At 48.9% G+C, this 16,863-nt stretch overlaps 1 protein-coding gene across 1 annotated transcript in view; it reads right to left on the bottom strand.

Annotated features, from left to right (window-relative positions):
* The window catches only part of PNOC (prepronociceptin), a 43,202-nt gene extending 27,809 nt beyond the window's left edge, over nucleotides 1–15,393 (bottom strand). The window contains exon 1 of the mRNA XM_006116718.5: nucleotides 15,256–15,393. The gene's annotated coding sequence lies outside the window, so the exon portion shown is untranslated. The remainder of the gene's footprint in view (nucleotides 1–15,255) is intronic.
* Nucleotides 15,394–16,863: the final 1,470 nt, after the last annotated feature.

Raw genomic sequence — 16,863 nt, 5'->3', positions numbered from 1 at the left:
AGAGCTGAAGAAGTGGGATCCAGGACTACTGCCAGCAGCTTGTTCTTTTAACCATCTTTCCTCCCCTGGTTAAGAAGATGATACGTGTCACAATGAGTGATCAACTTAAACGAACGTGAGCAGAGCAGGTGGCCCTCCTGTCCTTTCTCTTAGTCCCCCAAAGTTCTCACCCCAGAAATGCCACTGTAACCCACACACCTTCTGTCCCATCTAGTGGCACTTAGACTGCTTGCAGCAAGGAACAGCAAGTGTGCTCCACAGGATTAGCAGAGAAGCAGGTGGCTTTTAGCTCAGGCTGTAGAGGCTCCTGCACTAAGCTCCAGAGGCCGTAGGTTTGATTCCACCTGTTGGTGTTGCACCAGCACTGGAAAAATTATTTTTTGTACTATACCAGCACCTAGCCAGGAGCGGCCCGAGGCTGGCTGCAGCAGCTGGCGCCCTAGGCGGAGCAGCGCAATCAGTGCCCCTGCCTGCACGGCCGTCAATGGCCATGACATCATCACGGGGCGCCCCAGCATCCCATGACATCATCATTGGGCGCTCTAGGCAGCTGCCTAGCTCGCCTAGGCTCACAGGCCACCCCTGCACCTAGCACTATGTCTACGCTGCACAGTTATTTCGGAATAAGCTATAACTGTGCACGTCTACACTGCAGGGAAGCCTCAAAATTTCGAAATAGCACGTCTACACTGCAGGGAAGCCTCAAAATTAGGCCGAGGCCGGCTTCCCTGATGTAGACGAGCTATCTCCATTTAGAGCCCCCGAAGAAATAACTTAGAATGGGCCTGGTGAGGGGCTATTTCGAAATAGCAGCAGTGGAGCATCCACACAGCCCCTATTCCTAAAGCGTTATTTCGGAATAGGCGCTATTCTTAGAATGAGGTTTACAGAAGTCAGAATAAGCCGTCTGTTACTTCAAACTTATTTTGAAATAACGGAATTGCTGTGTAGACACTCGCATCGTTATTTCGGAATAACGGCCGTGATTCCGAACTAGCTTTGCTGTGTAGACACACCCAGGTGCCCCAGGCGCGGATCTGAGCGTTCCGGTGCTATATGCTGTCCAAGTACGTTTAGGCTGAGGCCTGGCCGCTCTGTAATCTCCCTCTGGGAGCGGTTGTATCTAATCAAGAAGGCTGAGAGACGCGGGGCAAGGACGCGGGGGTCCTGGCCCTCAGAAGAAGCAGGTTCTCTTATTTGCATGAGAGCGAGAACGGAACCGTAGGGCGCAGTGACTCATGAACGGTGTCCAGGAGCAGCGCTGCAATGCAGGCAGGGTGCCTGTCACCAAGGTGATTTATGCTGAACGCCGGGGGAGGGGGCCGGGTGCCAATCGTGCTGTTGCCTGCAAAATGCCTCATCTGCATTTCCCTCTGCACGGGGGGCCACGGCTCCCACCAAGCACAGTGGGGTGACAGATGTTCTGCATTATGTCTCCTGTCTAGCAGGATGTTCTGTTTGTCATTCGCGTTCCCCTCCTCCGTGTGGAGCGAGCTCTCTGCACGTGGCACCGAGCTGGCAGGCTTCAAAAGGCCCCCTCCCTGCAGTGCGACTTTCATTTCCTCCCCTCCCGGGGTCGGATGCTGCTTGGCCGTGACAATCCGTGGGGGGGGGGGGTCCGTCCTAGAAACTGGACATGAGCCGGGACAGCACAAACCATTCCTTTTGCTGGCACTGAGGACAAAGACCTGCTGATCAAAGACCAAGGGCTGGCTCTCGGGGTGATATGCAAAGCAATGCAAATTCTCCTCATTTACATATCATTAGATGGACAGTAGGATTCAATCCTGAACCCAGCTCTGGTCTTGCTGGGCACTGTTCATAGAATCCTAGAATCAAAGAACTGGAAGGGACCGCGAGAGGCCATCAAGTCCAGTCTCCTGCCTTCATGGCAGGACCCAGCACCGTCTAGACCATCCCTGACTCGTGTCTGTCTAACCTGCTCTTAAATATCTCCAGTGATGGAGATTCCACAACCTAGACCGGTGTTTCTCAACCTTTTTTTTTGAGGTTTATAAAATATAAGTACCCCTTTAAAAAATATAAATACCCCCTTTAAAAAAAATTGTAAGTACCCCCAGTACCTACAGTTTTCAGACACAATTTTTTCCCCATCATTGCAACACATTTGTTTAAACAACTTATTTGTAGCCGGGTGGGTGATGAAATTTTTGGGTGTAAAAAATATAAAAATAATAAAGCGCTGTAAAACTTGAAAAAAAAATTCAGTTTTCTCCAAATTTCAATTGTGTTGATGTACCCCCCAGACGTCTCTGAAGTACCCCTGAGGGTACTCGTACCACTGGTTGAGAAACACGACCCTAGGCAACGTAGTCCAGTGTTTCACCACCCTGACAGTTAGGAAGATTTTCCCTAATGTCCAACCAAAAACCTCCCTTGCTGCAGTTTAAGCCCCCTGCTTCTTGTCCTATCACCATGATGCAAAGACATCGGCCCTTGTTATTCCAAAATAACAAGCGGAGCGTCCACACGACCAAACCCGTTATTTCGAAATAACAACTCCTGCTTTCCACAAGGAATTCAGACTAATCACTCCCCAGTGCTCCCTGGGGCTCTAAGTCGAGGAAGCGCGTCCATATTAACAGAGCCTGCCTCTGACGCATTTCAAGGCTCCCCCGTCATGTGGACACGCAGGCTGGATGTTGTTATTTCGGGAGTTGTTATTTCAAATTTCGTTATGTCGAAATAATTTCCTAGAAAGCGGCCAGGTCTCCCCACCACATGGAGGAGTTCTCTCTGTTGCCCATAGTGTAGGGGGACCTGTCAGGTCCTTCTCGGGGGGCGGAGGGGAGATGGCATCACCAGAACACGCTGTGCTCTAGCCAGTGGGTGGCAGAGGGTTCCTTTGGAGCATACCTATCTGGGAGAAGTTTAGTCAAGCCAGGACTTTCTTGAACTGGCCCCAGCTGAAGGAATGCACAGCCACAAACACCACAACAGATCTGAGATATGTCTGCAGTGCATATAGAAGCGGCTTGTCTCATTTCTCACTTTCATGACGAACTTGTGTCTTAAGACTAACTTTTTTTTTTTTTTTTGCCACTGTGAATAGACTTAGCTTAGCAGAGGTAGATCTGACTCTCTTAATCCAGAGGCTCATCTGCCATCAGTCTTACTCTGCTGGGTGAATAGCTCCAGCCGGGTGTTTAGCCTTAGCGCACATCACCATATAAAAACGAAAATCAGGACTCGTTTGGTGCAAGGGAAGGTCATTCCTGCCACACCGGTCTCATTCGTCAGAGTGTCATTCTGCACAATGGGGATAAACTGCTTTTGTCTGAATGATTAGCAGCTCACAGCTGAAAATCCCATTCATCTGTATAATCACAAATACGATGAATCGGGCCAGTGGAGTGCAGGAGGAGGGGGGGTTGTGAGACGTTTCTGATGACTATAGTGAGGGATGAACAAATTGCAAGAGGAAACATACTGTTTAATTGGGATGATATGGCGGGCTCCAAGGTTAATGAAGCACTTGGGTATGCCTTTTGCCAATTCCCTGCTGCAAGGAGCAATCAGGTATAATGCATGTGATTGCAGCATTCGTTGTCTCCTATTCCGCTTGCAATTGCTGTTGGGCAAATACAAAAATGAGATGTTTGATAAAAGGGCCAAATCCCGACGCAGCTGAAGTCAACAGAACAAGGCCTGATTCTGACCTGGCTCACACCAGTGTCAATCAAGAGTAACCTTGTGGGTGGTGAATGAAGGTAGGGATGAGGGAGGTAAGCCCCACAGCCCCGCCCCCAACCCCACCCCTTCTGCCCAGGCCCCACCCCTCAGCACCACGAGGAAGGCAGGTGGTGCATGGCCCAGTCTTCCTGGCTCCAGAACATGGGGAGGGTGGGCACTGGGGGTAGCGTCTACAGCAGGTGTTCTGGGGGAGGAGTGTGGGTGGGGCCAGGCTGGTGGTTTGGGAAGGCAAAGCCTCCCCCTCCTAGGATACCCACCGCCCCTGAGCAACCTGGTCACAGACAGTAGACTTCAGCTGGTGTCAAACCAGTGTGAGAGTACAACTGGGCTGACTTCAATAAGACCAGGATTCAGACCACAGCATTCCGTTTGCTTCTGCTTGGGATTGCTGGGTTGAGCTGTGTGTGAAACAGGAGCTAGTGGAATCCCTAAACGTCTGTAGGGGGCAGAGAGAGAGAGAGGAAGTGGGAAATCAGAGAAGGCTGGAGGACAAGATTCGTTGAGACTTAGGGCCAGATCCTGGTTCTGTTCCCTTTGTGCTAGAGCAGTGTTTCTCAATCAGGGGTACCAGTACCCTTAGGGGTACTTGAGAGAAGTGGGGGGAGGGGTACGTCAACACAACTGTAATTTGGAGAAAACTGAATTTTTATTTTAAGTTTTACAGCGCTTTCTTATTTTTGTACTTTTTACACCCAAAAATTTCATTGCACGCCTGGCTACGATTAAATTGTTTAAACAAATGGGCTCCAATCGTAGAAAAAAAAATTGTGTATCTGACAACTGTAGGTACAGGGGGGTACTTATAATTTTTTTAAAAAAGGTGGGGTACTTTATAAATAAAGGTTGAGAAACATAGTGCTAGTGGTCCCAAATCAGTCCATTTTACTCTGTGTAAAAGTTTTACACAGAGAAAGCTCATAAACTCCACCCCCTTTATCAATGAAAGAGAGATATGCACAGTAGTTGCTCCTCTCTCCCCCCACCCCATACCATCTGTTTATGTTGAGCTTGATAATAAACAGAAGTGTTTTTATTAAGTATCAAAAGCAGGATTTAAGTGGTTGCAAGTGAAAACAATGAGATCAAAGTAAGTTACAAAGTTAAAATAAACAAAAGAATGCCAACCAACTCTAATCTATTAAGAAGCTTGTTACATGCAAATTCTTAACCTAAGCAATCGATCTAACCATTTATTTCACAAACTAAGCAGCTTCCTAGCTTGCACCTGATCCGTCTCCTTGTTCGATCTCACATGTTTCCAGCTTAGGTGGTAAGGGGGGGGGGGTCTTCTGCCATATGGCCACTGCTCCTATTCTTTGTGTCCCCCCCTTATATCCCTATTGCCCAAGATGGGAATTCTTTGTGGAACTGTTCATGGGTCATTGGCTTAATCACTGAGCCATTACGTTGCAGGAGCATGAGTAACAGCCCTCACCAGCACATTTAGAAGTATAAACAGGTCCACACTTCATATTTCTAACTTCACACACAAGAATGATCCATGCACTAAAATAGCATGTACACATTCAGCAGATCGTAGCATTAAAATCGATGTTACATGAGGTATCATGTCCAGTGCATCTCTGATTTATGCATATTCATATTCAGAAGCCAATTTTCATTTAGGGCACGAGGGGAGCAGAACTGAAGGGCTGCATATTACATTGCGAATACTCTTTAAAAACATTTCCCTTGGGGTAGTTGACTACCGTGATACCGTCAGCGGGTTGGAACGTGGCCACAGGATAATGTTACCTAACCAGCTGTTGCCGCTGCATCGATTTACTGAAAATGAGCAATCAGATCTCTCTCGGATCCCGCCTTGCATAGCACAGACCTGAGATTGGGGGAATGCCCACAAAAGCTGCAGTTCCATTCATGTGATGTCGCCCTATCACAGTTAATCTATGGACATTTGCATGTAGGCTGTGCCCAAAAGGGAAAATGCTCCAGGACACAGCACTGGAATATAAATCCTAAGAATTCACCTTGTGCTGGCATCTGAGGGATAGGTTAGATCAGAAGTTCTCAACCAGGCACACATCCCTGGGAGTACACAGAGGTCTTCTGGGGGGGATACCTCCGCTCATCTAGATATTTGCTTAGTTTTACAATACGTACATAAAACGCCCCAGCTAAATCTGTACACGCTACACTTTCGTGCAGACAATGACGTGTTTCGACTGCTCAGTATGCAATACACAGAAACGTAAGTCCAATACTTATATTCCAATTGATTCATTTTATAATTACAGAGTAAAAATGAGAAAGTGTTGAGAGCCCGGGGACTGGATTAACTGGCTGCCTAAAAGAAAGAACCAGATCATTGTGGTTAGAGAAGAAACAGGCGACCCAGGAGCAGCTGGGGTAAACAGAACTGCTGTATTGCCCGTGCATGTTTACCGCGGACAGTCAACACAATGGCCGAGTGGCAACAAATTGGCAACAGCTATACCCTTTTATCTATTTTAGTATGTTAATTCACACATTTATTACTACTTTCCCTAAAACCTTAATTAGTAATGTTAACTCCTACACAATGAATATTCATAAGTAGTGGGATCATTTTCCAGCTCTGCCACTGTGTGGCCTGGGCAAGTCACTTCACCTTGCTGTGACTCATTTATCCCAGCTGCAAAATGGGGGTGTCTCAGAGCGGTGTCAGGATGCTGAATCCATGGAGACCCAAGCATACCTGATAGGTGCTGCCTTGACCAGGGTCTTGGTGCTACCCCACAGAAGGGATTGTGGCTCCTTACGCTACTGCTGCATGTTACAATAGTCCAGCATGACCGGCCCTGGTGTCTCCAGCTAGCTCAGCTGGCTGGTGTGGGACCCATGAGTTGTTTTCCCAGTAGTTCTAGGAGGAAACAGGTGCAGTGACAGTGCAGGACACAAATGTGGCAGCTCATGTTGAGGATCATGCAAAGTAGCCAGAGCAGGTCTATGATTTGGGGCTAACATGTAGGGGTTTTATCTCAGCTGTGTTGACCACCACCCGTCAGCCTGGCTTATGAGTACACTCCTGTGGATGTCACTACTGAACTTGGCCCAGAGAGACCTATGGAGGTTACAGCTACTTGTTCCACGTTGAATGGGATCCCGTGATTCTAATACTTCTATTGGCAGTGCTCGTTTCATTGGTTAATCAGAGACAGAATGAAGTTCAGTGAGGACAAATGCAAAGTGCTCCCCTTAGGAAGGAACAATCCATTGCACACACAGAGAATAAGAAGCGACTGTCTAGGGAGAAGTCCACGTAGGGACCTAGGGGTCATAGTGGACCACAAGATAAATATGAGTCAACTGTGGGACACTGTTGCAAAAAAAAGCAAATCTGATTCTGGGAGGCATTAACAGGAGTTTTGTGAGCCAGACATGAGACGTCATTTCGTTCTGCTCTGCACTGATTAGGCCTCAATTGGAGTATTGTGTCCGGTTCTGGGCACCACATTTCAAGGAAGATGTGGAGAAATTGGAGAAGATCCAGAGAGGAGTAACATGAATGATGAAAGGTCTAGTGAACATGAGCTATGAGGGAAGATTGAAAGAATTGGGCTTGTTCAGTTTAGAGAAGACTGAGAGGGGACATGAGAGCGGTTTTCAACTATCTAAAAGGGTGTCACAGGGAGGAGGGAGAAAAATTGTTCTCCTTGGCCTCTGAGGATAGGACAAGAAGCAATGGGCTTAAACTGCAGCAAGGGAGGTTTAGGTTGGACATTAGGAAAAACTTCCTGCCTGTCAGGGTGGTTAAACCCTGGAATAAGTTGCCTAGGGGGGTTGTGGAATCTCCCTCTCTGGAGATATTTAAGAGCAGGTTAGACAGACACCTGTCAGGGATGGTCTAGATGGTACTGGGTCCTGCCGTGATGGCAGGGGGCTGGACTTGATGACCTCTTGAGGTCCCTTCCAGTTCTAGCGTTCTATGATTAGTTGAGCATTGGGAGTAACATCTCCTATTAGTGACTCAAGAGTGCAGTGCCATGAAAAAACCTCATTCGTGCACAGCTGTGACACTGAGAACAAAGGCCCGGTTTGACCCAGAGTCAGCTCTGAGCTGGGGCAAACGTTTGAGCTGGTTCCAATGTGATCAGGTCTGAGCTAGTTAACTTCTCCAGGGCTTGTGAGAGAGGCAAATATAGAGACGGCTGCTCTTGGGACCCACAAACCATTTTCCAAGCTGAACAGAAGGAACGTGTTAAGGCCAGAGAGAAATGAAGGAATCTGGGCTGCTTCTTTCTGCTTGGAAGGGATGCTGGGGTGGAATGGGCCATACAATGTTTCCTTAATTCCTTTTTACCAGCAGTGTCAGGGAGTTACCCAGGCAACCCATAAAGCCGGAGTAGCGGATTTATTGCACTCTGGCACACGCAGTTTCTCTCTGGCTGGAGTAGAGCCAGAGGAGGGCACGGAAGGGTTAATCTCGGTTGTTTGCTGACTGTCCGAGGAAGAGCGCTGATAAGGCCTGGAATTACCTTAATCTTTGCTGAGGCTCATTAAATCTGGATGGAAGAATGAGTCAGAGGATTGGCAAAAGCTTCCACAGGAGGGGCTGGGAATGGCAGTCACCCTGTCAGCTCAGCCCCGAAAGTCCTTCAGAGCCATCTCCCCCCTTCATTGTGCATGGGCCAGGCATGGGTTAGTGGGGCCAGGCAGCGTGGCGTGTTCACGCAGGGCTGCCACTGCTTCCCTTGGGGGGGGGTTCTTTTGCAAGTGTTGTCACCCCTCTGTGCCTCGGTTTCCCTATTGTGTCAAATACAGAGGAAGTGCTGATTCTGACCAACCTACCTCACACAGTGTTAATGATGGATGCGCGCAGAACACCTTGGAGGTGGGAAGAATGCTACAGATGTGGTGTCTTCTTTCTACAGCATCTCCGACCGCCCCGTTACGTGTGTAACCCAGAGGCACCAAGATGGGAGAGTGCAATCTGCTAAGGACCAGCTGGCTTTTACTCACGCAATAGAGGCTCCCGGCTTTAGCCCCTAAGGTCCCAGGTTCAGTCCCACCTGCTGACAACCCACATCCCTTGGCTCTACCCATGGTCACTGATCTTAAAGCCTGTTCTCATTTTTCAGCTCTTGCATTTGGGAAACACCCGACCCGCCTGAATGACAACGGCTGTAGCGGATGCTCCTGCGCTGGCTGTTCGGGTCAGGCTAGGAAATCTTAATGGCCTGGAAGTCGATTAATCATCCTGCAAAGCACAGTGGGAACCTTCCGATTCAGAGGAAGGAAAAAAGGAACCACAACCTGCCAATACTTATTCATTTTAGTGGAGCCCAATTGTTAAGGCCTCTCCTCTCGCTTAGTTTATTAATTATTATTTCAGCCCAGAGCAGCTGCACCCAGCTCACTGACATCAATCCTGCCCCTATGCAAGTCAGCAGTGCCTTGCTCCTGGGGGTCGGGGAAAGGCAGGAGCAGGCTGTAATTCCTATCAAGGGGAGTCTTTTGTGGCAGCTGCCGGACACAGACAAGACCTGGTCTTTCTCTCTTCCTCCCGGGCTCACTGGACAATGCCTGTGTTCTCCCCGGCTCAGCAAGGCCTGGAGGGGGTTAGGACCTCCAAGGGGGCGGATTCTGACTTCACTCACATACTGAGAGCCAGGGAACTGCACCTCAGTGACTCCTGATTCCCCCGGCTCTCCAGGCAGCTTGCCGCATTCCTTTCGCCCTCCCCTCCCAAGGAGAATTCAAGTTCACCATGCCCGAGGAAAGCAGGCTGCCACGGGCTGTCACAGAGCGGCTGGGGGAGACACACCGATTGCCATCGAGGCTTTTCTTCCCTGCTAATTGAAAGATCTTATCAGCCAGGCCTCTCCAGGCACTAGCAATCGCCGCAGGGCAGATGCACTGAGATCCGGCGGGGACAGACGCGTTCTGGTGCGCGAGATAAGCAAAGCCGCTGATGGGCACCGCCAGTCAGGGTGAAGCTCTGGGGCAGGGCACAGCTGCTGGTGGATCTCCGGAGATCCGCCGCAAGGGGCGAGCAGAGAGCTGCCCGCTGCCCGGATCAGCCCAGCCAGAAAGAGAGAGGGGTCCCAGGGAGGGAGGGTGGAGATCTGAGCAAGGAGGACACACATGGCTCAGATGTGGTCAAGAAGCAGCTCCAACGCCCCAGCTCGTGTATGGAGAGCTAGGGAATAGAAGCCTAGAATTCTAGGGCTGGAAGAGACCTCAGGAGTCATCAAGTCCAGCCCCCTGCCCAAGGCAGGACCAATCCCAACTAAATCAACCCAGCCAGGGCTTTGTCAAGCCGAGACTTAAACACCTCTAGGGATGGAGATTCCACCCCCTCCCTAGTGAACCCATTCCAGTGCTTCACCACCCTCCTAGTGAAATAGTTTTTCCTAATATCCAACCTAGACCTCTCCCACTGCAACTTGAGACCATTGCTCCTTGTTCTGCCATCTGTCACTACTGAGAACAGCCTCTCTCCATCCTCTTTGGAACCTCCCTTCAGGACGTTGAAGGCTGCTATCAAACTGCCCCCCCCCCACTCTTCTCTCCTGCAGACTAAACAAACCGAAATCCCTCAGTCTCTCCTCATAGGTCAGTTCCCACCTTGCCCTCACTCACCCTGGGGCAGGGGGCATGGCCAAAGAACTCAGGGTAGTTGGAGCCCAGAGCCCCCAGGGTAGTTTGGAGCAGCCCCTAGGCCGGGAGGGGGGGAACCTTTTTTGGGTTGGAGCCTCTGACCCACAGAAAAATCAGTCAGGGGCCGGCCACAAGTGAGAAGCCAAAAAGCCCCCAAACCTTCACTGACATGGCCCTTAGCTGAGAAGCAGAAAGATACACCCCATATTCCTCTCCCACACCAGAGCCTCTGTGCTCCAGCCCCACGGTGGGGCAGCAGGAGGGCTGGAGTAGCAGTGCAGGCTCCCCAGTGCTAGGCGGGGCCCTGAGGCATGGGGGCCGAATCCAGGCAAGCTGGGGGCTGCATCCAGCCCCCAGGCCTGAGGTTCCCCACCCCTGCCCAAAGCTGACTTAAGGCCTGTTGGGACTTGCAACCAGCACAGGACTGGGAGGCAGGCCAACGCCACCCACACCCGTCTGCTGGACAGAGGCTGTTCCAAACAATCGTCTTGTTCCAACTTTGGTACCATCACATGTAGCCAAAAGTAGGCCAGTCGAACTCAAGCCGTGAGCAAAGGAGCCTTTCTCTCCAGCTTTCTCTCTCTGGCCATCAGCCTGGTGACTGCCCTCTCCAACGGGAATAGCACTTACGGTGCCAGGGTACAAAAAAGAATTTGACCTGGTCTTCTGAATGCACAATGACACCATCCTTTCTGCTTATTAAACTCCACGGAACGGCCATGTCAGAACCGTGGGGCTCTTTAAAGTGCAGGGAGCGTGGGCGTGAGAAGGAACTGGGAAGCATGACGGCAGGGACTCCAAAGAGATGCCGATAGCTTCCGTGAGAGGCGCCCAGTCACGGTGGCGTGAGCCATTCACGGTTAGCGGATGAGTATGCTCATTTCCCCAGGCAGGGTGTCAGGAGGGGAACGGACCCTTGTTCGTGGAATTTGTGAAAGTATAGTTGAAGTTGTAACACAGGCATGCTCAGCAGAAATCTTTGCCTGGAATAGAGGGGTACTGATATAGCTCCGGGGGTAAGTGTGTGTGTAACAAGACATCTCCCCCTTCCAGCCTCGCAGGGAGCTAGATCCATTCATTTTTTGTAACGTGTTTGGGATCCCTGGAGGGATTGGGACTAGGGAAACACACAGTGTTGATAATTATGATCCCTCAGTGTCGCTTCATTGTGCTCAATGTCTATGGATATGTTGCCAAGCTGTGAAGCCTTATGGAAATCTAGGAATCCGGCTTTTGGAGGGGGAGCTGTGGGTCCAGACATGCGGGAGGTGTATAAAATCATGAATAAAACAGAGGCCACTTGTATGGGGGACAGCTCCCGAGATAAGTCAGGCGCAGCCATTAATAACTCTCCCCCATATAATACAAGTGGAACGGGAAGCATAAAAGGATTTGGTATTTTTTAAAAGCAGCATATGATTAAACTAGCGGGATTTGCTGCTGTAGGACGTGGTTGAGGCAACTAGGTGGGTAAGATCTAAGAACTGGATTGGACATTGAGATTAATAAGACTGGCACCTGCCAGAAAAAAACAGCCTACAAGACCTGTCAGTCCTCATACCGTAGGGCACGAACTGATGGGTAACAGGATTCAACATTGCAGAAGGCAACTGAGGCATGATACTCCTGCCGTGATACCCCCAAAGACATGGAGATTGAACCAGTTCCCGTGACCCACTGTGTCTAAGCCGGCCAGGACCCATTCAGTGCATGATCTTGCTGGAGGCCGGCTGTGCTAAAGACTGAATAAGCCAGGAGGCGCCCTATGGCACCTGAGAGTGTGTCTAGACGACAGGGTTTTGTCAACAAAAGTTGGCCTTTGTTGACAAAACTATACCTGCGTCTACACTGCCGCCGCGTTCTGTCGACGGTGGTAAAACTCATTTTACGAGGAGTAACGCCTTTTTTCGAAAGTGCTTGTTGGAAAAAAGGCGTTATTGCATGCAAACTGTGCTTTGTCGAAAGAGAGCGTCAGGACTGATCATAGTCTAGATGCTCCTTTTCGACAGAGGCTTTATCGACAGTATCTGTCGACAACACCTCTCTCGAAAAAGGCGTGCAGTCTAGGCGTAGCCTTAGAGTCTAACAAACGTATAGAGAATCAAGAGCTTTCGGAGGCAAAACACACTTCCTCAGATGATGAGCTGGAGTGGAAAGAACAGAAACCAAGTTGTTTATAACAGGGGGATAAAAAGGTACCTGTCAACTGTAGCATTGGTGCTAATGGGGAGAATTGAGTGAGCAGGAAGTGTCCCCTACTTAGCTTTTGATGTAACAACAAGGTGTTAAAGACAGGGGAGACTGGCTTTATACCACAGTGTCCACTCCAGCTTATCATCTGAGGAAGTGGGTTTTGCCCCCGAAAGCTCATGATCCTAAATACTTTTGCTACTCTAAAAGGCTATGTCTAGACTGCATCCCTCTGTCTACAGAGGGATGCAAATCAAGCACATTGAAACTGCTAATGAAGCAGGGATTTAAATATCCCGCACCTCATTAGCATAAACATGGCAGCCCTTTTTTTTCCGAAACAGAGTTTTTTTAAAAAAAAATAGCAGTCCAGACACGGATCTGTCAAAAATAAAGCCTTTTTTGACAGATCTTGTAAATCTCATTTTTTGAGGAATACAGGATCGGTTGAAAAAGGCTTTCTTTTCGACAGATCTGCATCTAGACTGCCGTTTTTTTCCGAAAAAACTCCATTTCGAAAAAAAAGCGGCAGCCATGTTTATGCTAATGAGGCACGGGATATTTAAATCCCTGCTTCAGTAGCAATTTTGATGTGCTTGATGACTGCATCCCTCTGTTGACAGAGGGCTGCACTAGACATAGCCTAACGTGCCACAGGACTCCTCCTTGTTTTTAAAGTTACAGACTCACACGGCCACCCCTCTGAGACTAGAGACTGAGTAGTGCCCCTCATCGGCATTGACGAACCCACTAAAGCACTGTATCCAGGCAGAAAGAACCGGTGGCAGGATCTCTGCCCTCTCGCCGCGTCTTTGGGAAAATGAATTTAAAAGACCCTGCCTCTCCTCTGATGACAGCCGGCTCAGAATTCCTGCTCTTCCTGCCACTGACTGTTTAGTGGTCTCTTAAGGTCCGTGGCAGAAGCTCGGTTGCTGGACACCGTGTCTAGGAAGGAACCATTCTATGGGGGAGAGAGATGGGCAGGATGGACTATGCTCCAGGGCCATAAAAGTTAGGAACATTGACAATATTGGTGTAGAGAGCCATCACTCAGTGCGTGAAGTGATACTGAATCAGTCGTACTCCTCCTGAGCCAGCAGACAAGGTGATTCCCGAACCAGGGAGCGACAAAGAACTGCCCCCTGCATGATCGAAAGTTTTCATTTATAACGTTGATCCAGCCATCACATTCTTTCATTCATTCATGAGAGCCCCCCAAAATGGGACCTGAGTGAAAGTCCAATTGGAAAGACTCCTATTATTGTCAATGGGCTTTGGATCAGGCCCTGGGTCTAAACACCAAGCAGCTAGTTGGTCTCGGCTCCTGTTAGTCACAGGGAACGTGTCCAGCTGATTTGAGCAACTAGCCACCACATTATCCAACAGTGTCCCCCACTGGCAACGATTAAAACACTGGCATCTCTCTTCCAATGCAAAATATAAAGTTATGATGATTCTGCCTATGAGCAAGGAAGAAAGCTGATCCCCAAACCAGAAAATGCTGCTTTACAAGACGTAGCCATACAAAATAATTAGGCTACTTAGCGGCTCTAGAGAGTCTCAACGCAATTCGCAAATCTGATTGAAATCACACTTCATTGTGAGAAGGGATGGATAAGAAGGAAAATATATTTCTGTCTTTTGTGAGATTTCAGCGAGGGATTTTTTTTGGCCATAGATTCCTCTGGTTTATTTGATGCTTGCAGAAAAGCAAGTGCATCCTCTTGTCAATGCACTAAATTGTGCAATTGAGCATAATTGGCCAAATTATAAGATGAGTAAAAGTGCAGAGACAGATAGGACAGATATAGATTCAGAAATGCAATACGGAGGCAAAGAATTGCTGGGGAACAATTTCCTTGCCTTTTTCCTTCTGGCATCACCCCATTGAAACACAGTCATCCTGACCCCTCCTTGTCCTGCACGGGTGACTGTGAGAGTATTTGTGTACCTTTTTGTGTGTTTTCAGAAAGGACAAGGCACTGTTCCTAATTCAGCTGTCTTTGAGAACACCCTCCAGTCAAGTTCCAAAGTTAGCAATCTCTTTTGTTCTTGCTTTAAATTAGACGAGGTAGAAATACCGAACGGGGAAAACAATGGGACAGCGACTGAGGGAATTCTGAACTGGGGTGGAAGCAATTCTCCTGGAAATAACTGCACAAAGCCCAAAACAGCCCCCCCCCCCAAATAGCAAACAACCCCCCTTTCTATTTAACTGAGAATCACGCACCTGCAAAATAATTACGTCTAAAATGGGCAGTCTAAGAAACAATACCTGTCTGATAAATATCAATAGAAATAAATTGGAGGGTAGAAATCAATAGAAACAGCACTAAGACAATATGGTTTTTCCTTGGGGTTAGTAGATTTTGATACACTGAGCAATTCCACCTCCAGGTGCATTTGGTCTTTCACGTAATAAGGTCCGAGGAAGATTTTCTAGGCAGCCAGATTGTGAAGGCAAAACTTTGCCCCCCTCGCCTGAATCTCTCACCCAAACTAGTGTCTGAGTCTTTCAGTCCCTCACAGCCAGAGAAACTCCTTAAAGAGACTAAATTAATTGTAACTCTTTAAACAGGGGGGAAAAAGTCTCAGTAAAAACCAAAAGCCTCCCCCATTGTCTTTATACTAACAAGATGCTCTGATCTGAAGAAGCACCTGCTTGCAGCAAGAGACAGCCCGTGTGGTCTTCTGTTCCCTCCGCTCTGCTAGCCACCGACACAAAGAGACGCAGGGCTGGTGTTAGCCTACCTGAGGGTGTGTTGTCCGGAGCAAGGCTTCCTCTGATGTGTGACTCTTCCACAGTGCCTCTGCCACAGTCGTGTGTGTGTATATATATCTATATCTATAGACAGTACACACTCATCCACACTTCTCCCGCCCTAGCCTACCACCACGTGCATCGCTGAACCCACCCCTCAGGATGCTGGCTGGCTGACACACTAACAGCAGCACCGTGCCCTTAGCATCCCCCTCCCCTCCCGAAACCTTTCCAGAAACAGTATCACTTTGTGATCGCTTTACCGGAACCCTTTAACATGCAACACACCAGCCTCCCTGCATTACTCACTCTCGGGAGGAGAAGCAGTAATGAAGGCTCGGAGCTCCCCGTGCCAGCTAACTGCAGCACAGAACCCCAAAACAGCTCCATCAGAGCAACAGCCTCCAGGACAAGGGAATCCCAGGCCCCCAATCAGAAAGGGAATGGGTTTCCCAGTCCCCTGGCCTACCCCTCATTCACAAAGGACTTCAGAAGGGTGGGGAGTGAACGCTTAGCACCTCTTGTTCTCCTCCCAGCATTGTGAGCATTGTATATGAGAAACCCCCGAGGAGCTTGGGTAGTGATATGGACTGAGCCCCAGACTAGGAGACAGGTAGTCTGTGTCTGACTCCGCCACTGGCATGCTGGGTGACCTTGGGTAAGTCACTTGACTGCCCCGAGCCTCAGTTTCCCTTTCTGTAAAAGGGGCTTACTATTACAAGTGCTTAGAAATCACAGAATGAACAGTGCTTCATAAAAGCTTTGTGTTTTTGTGAGCGTTTGAGAGTATTATTAAAAATTCTTTCCTTTATATAAAGCGATGGCAGTTTTCATCCATGTTATAAATGCATTAAGCTACACAAGACCCCTGTGCGGTAGGAAAGAGCTCAAGCAGGGATCATTTCACCCAGCGCTGAAAAGAAGGCAGTTCTGGGATGGAATCCAGCAGCTCTTTAGAAGCACATGGGAACCTGCCTTGTCTACACTAGGACTTTGTTTCAAAATAACCCCCCTTAGGTCGAATTTACAAGCAGAGTGGCCACACTACCACGTCCATTATTTCAAAAGAAGGGGCCACTTATTTTGAAATCTGTACTCCTGCTTTCCACCAGGAATAAAGCTAATTCCGAAATAACGGAAAAGCAATGTGGATGATCCAGTGCCGCTATTTCAAAATAACCACTCCCCAGAGTCATTACTGCCCAGTGCTGCCTGGGGCGCCAAGTCGAGGTGGCCCGTCCACACGACCAGACTCATGTGCCTCGGACTGATTTCGATGCTTCCCCGTAGTGAGGACACGCTATTACAAATGGGTTAAATCGGGAGTCTTTTAAGTCGAATTTAGTCATTTCCAAATCCTTTCCTAATGTAGACATGGCCCAAGAGTGTACGCCGGAGTCCTAAGGAAAACGCTAAGTCCCACTGAAACTGCAAAGGGGAATTTTAGGAAGACGACAGCTGGATTTTTGCAACAAAGGTGACCATTTTTTGAGAAAAGTACCAGGAGATCAAAGATACCAAAGGACAGGCCCTGGGTTTTCCACCTCTTCTAAAAGAGGGTGCCCCCACAGCACAGAATCCTTCCCTCCCCCACCTGT

The sequence above is a fragment of the Pelodiscus sinensis genome, chromosome 3, assembly GCF_052426305.1.
Source record: "Pelodiscus sinensis isolate ZL-2025 chromosome 3, ASM5242630v1, whole genome shotgun sequence".
Lineage (NCBI taxonomy): Eukaryota > Metazoa > Chordata > Testudines > Trionychidae > Pelodiscus > Pelodiscus sinensis.
This window is presented reverse-complemented; position numbering and strand designations above follow the sequence as displayed.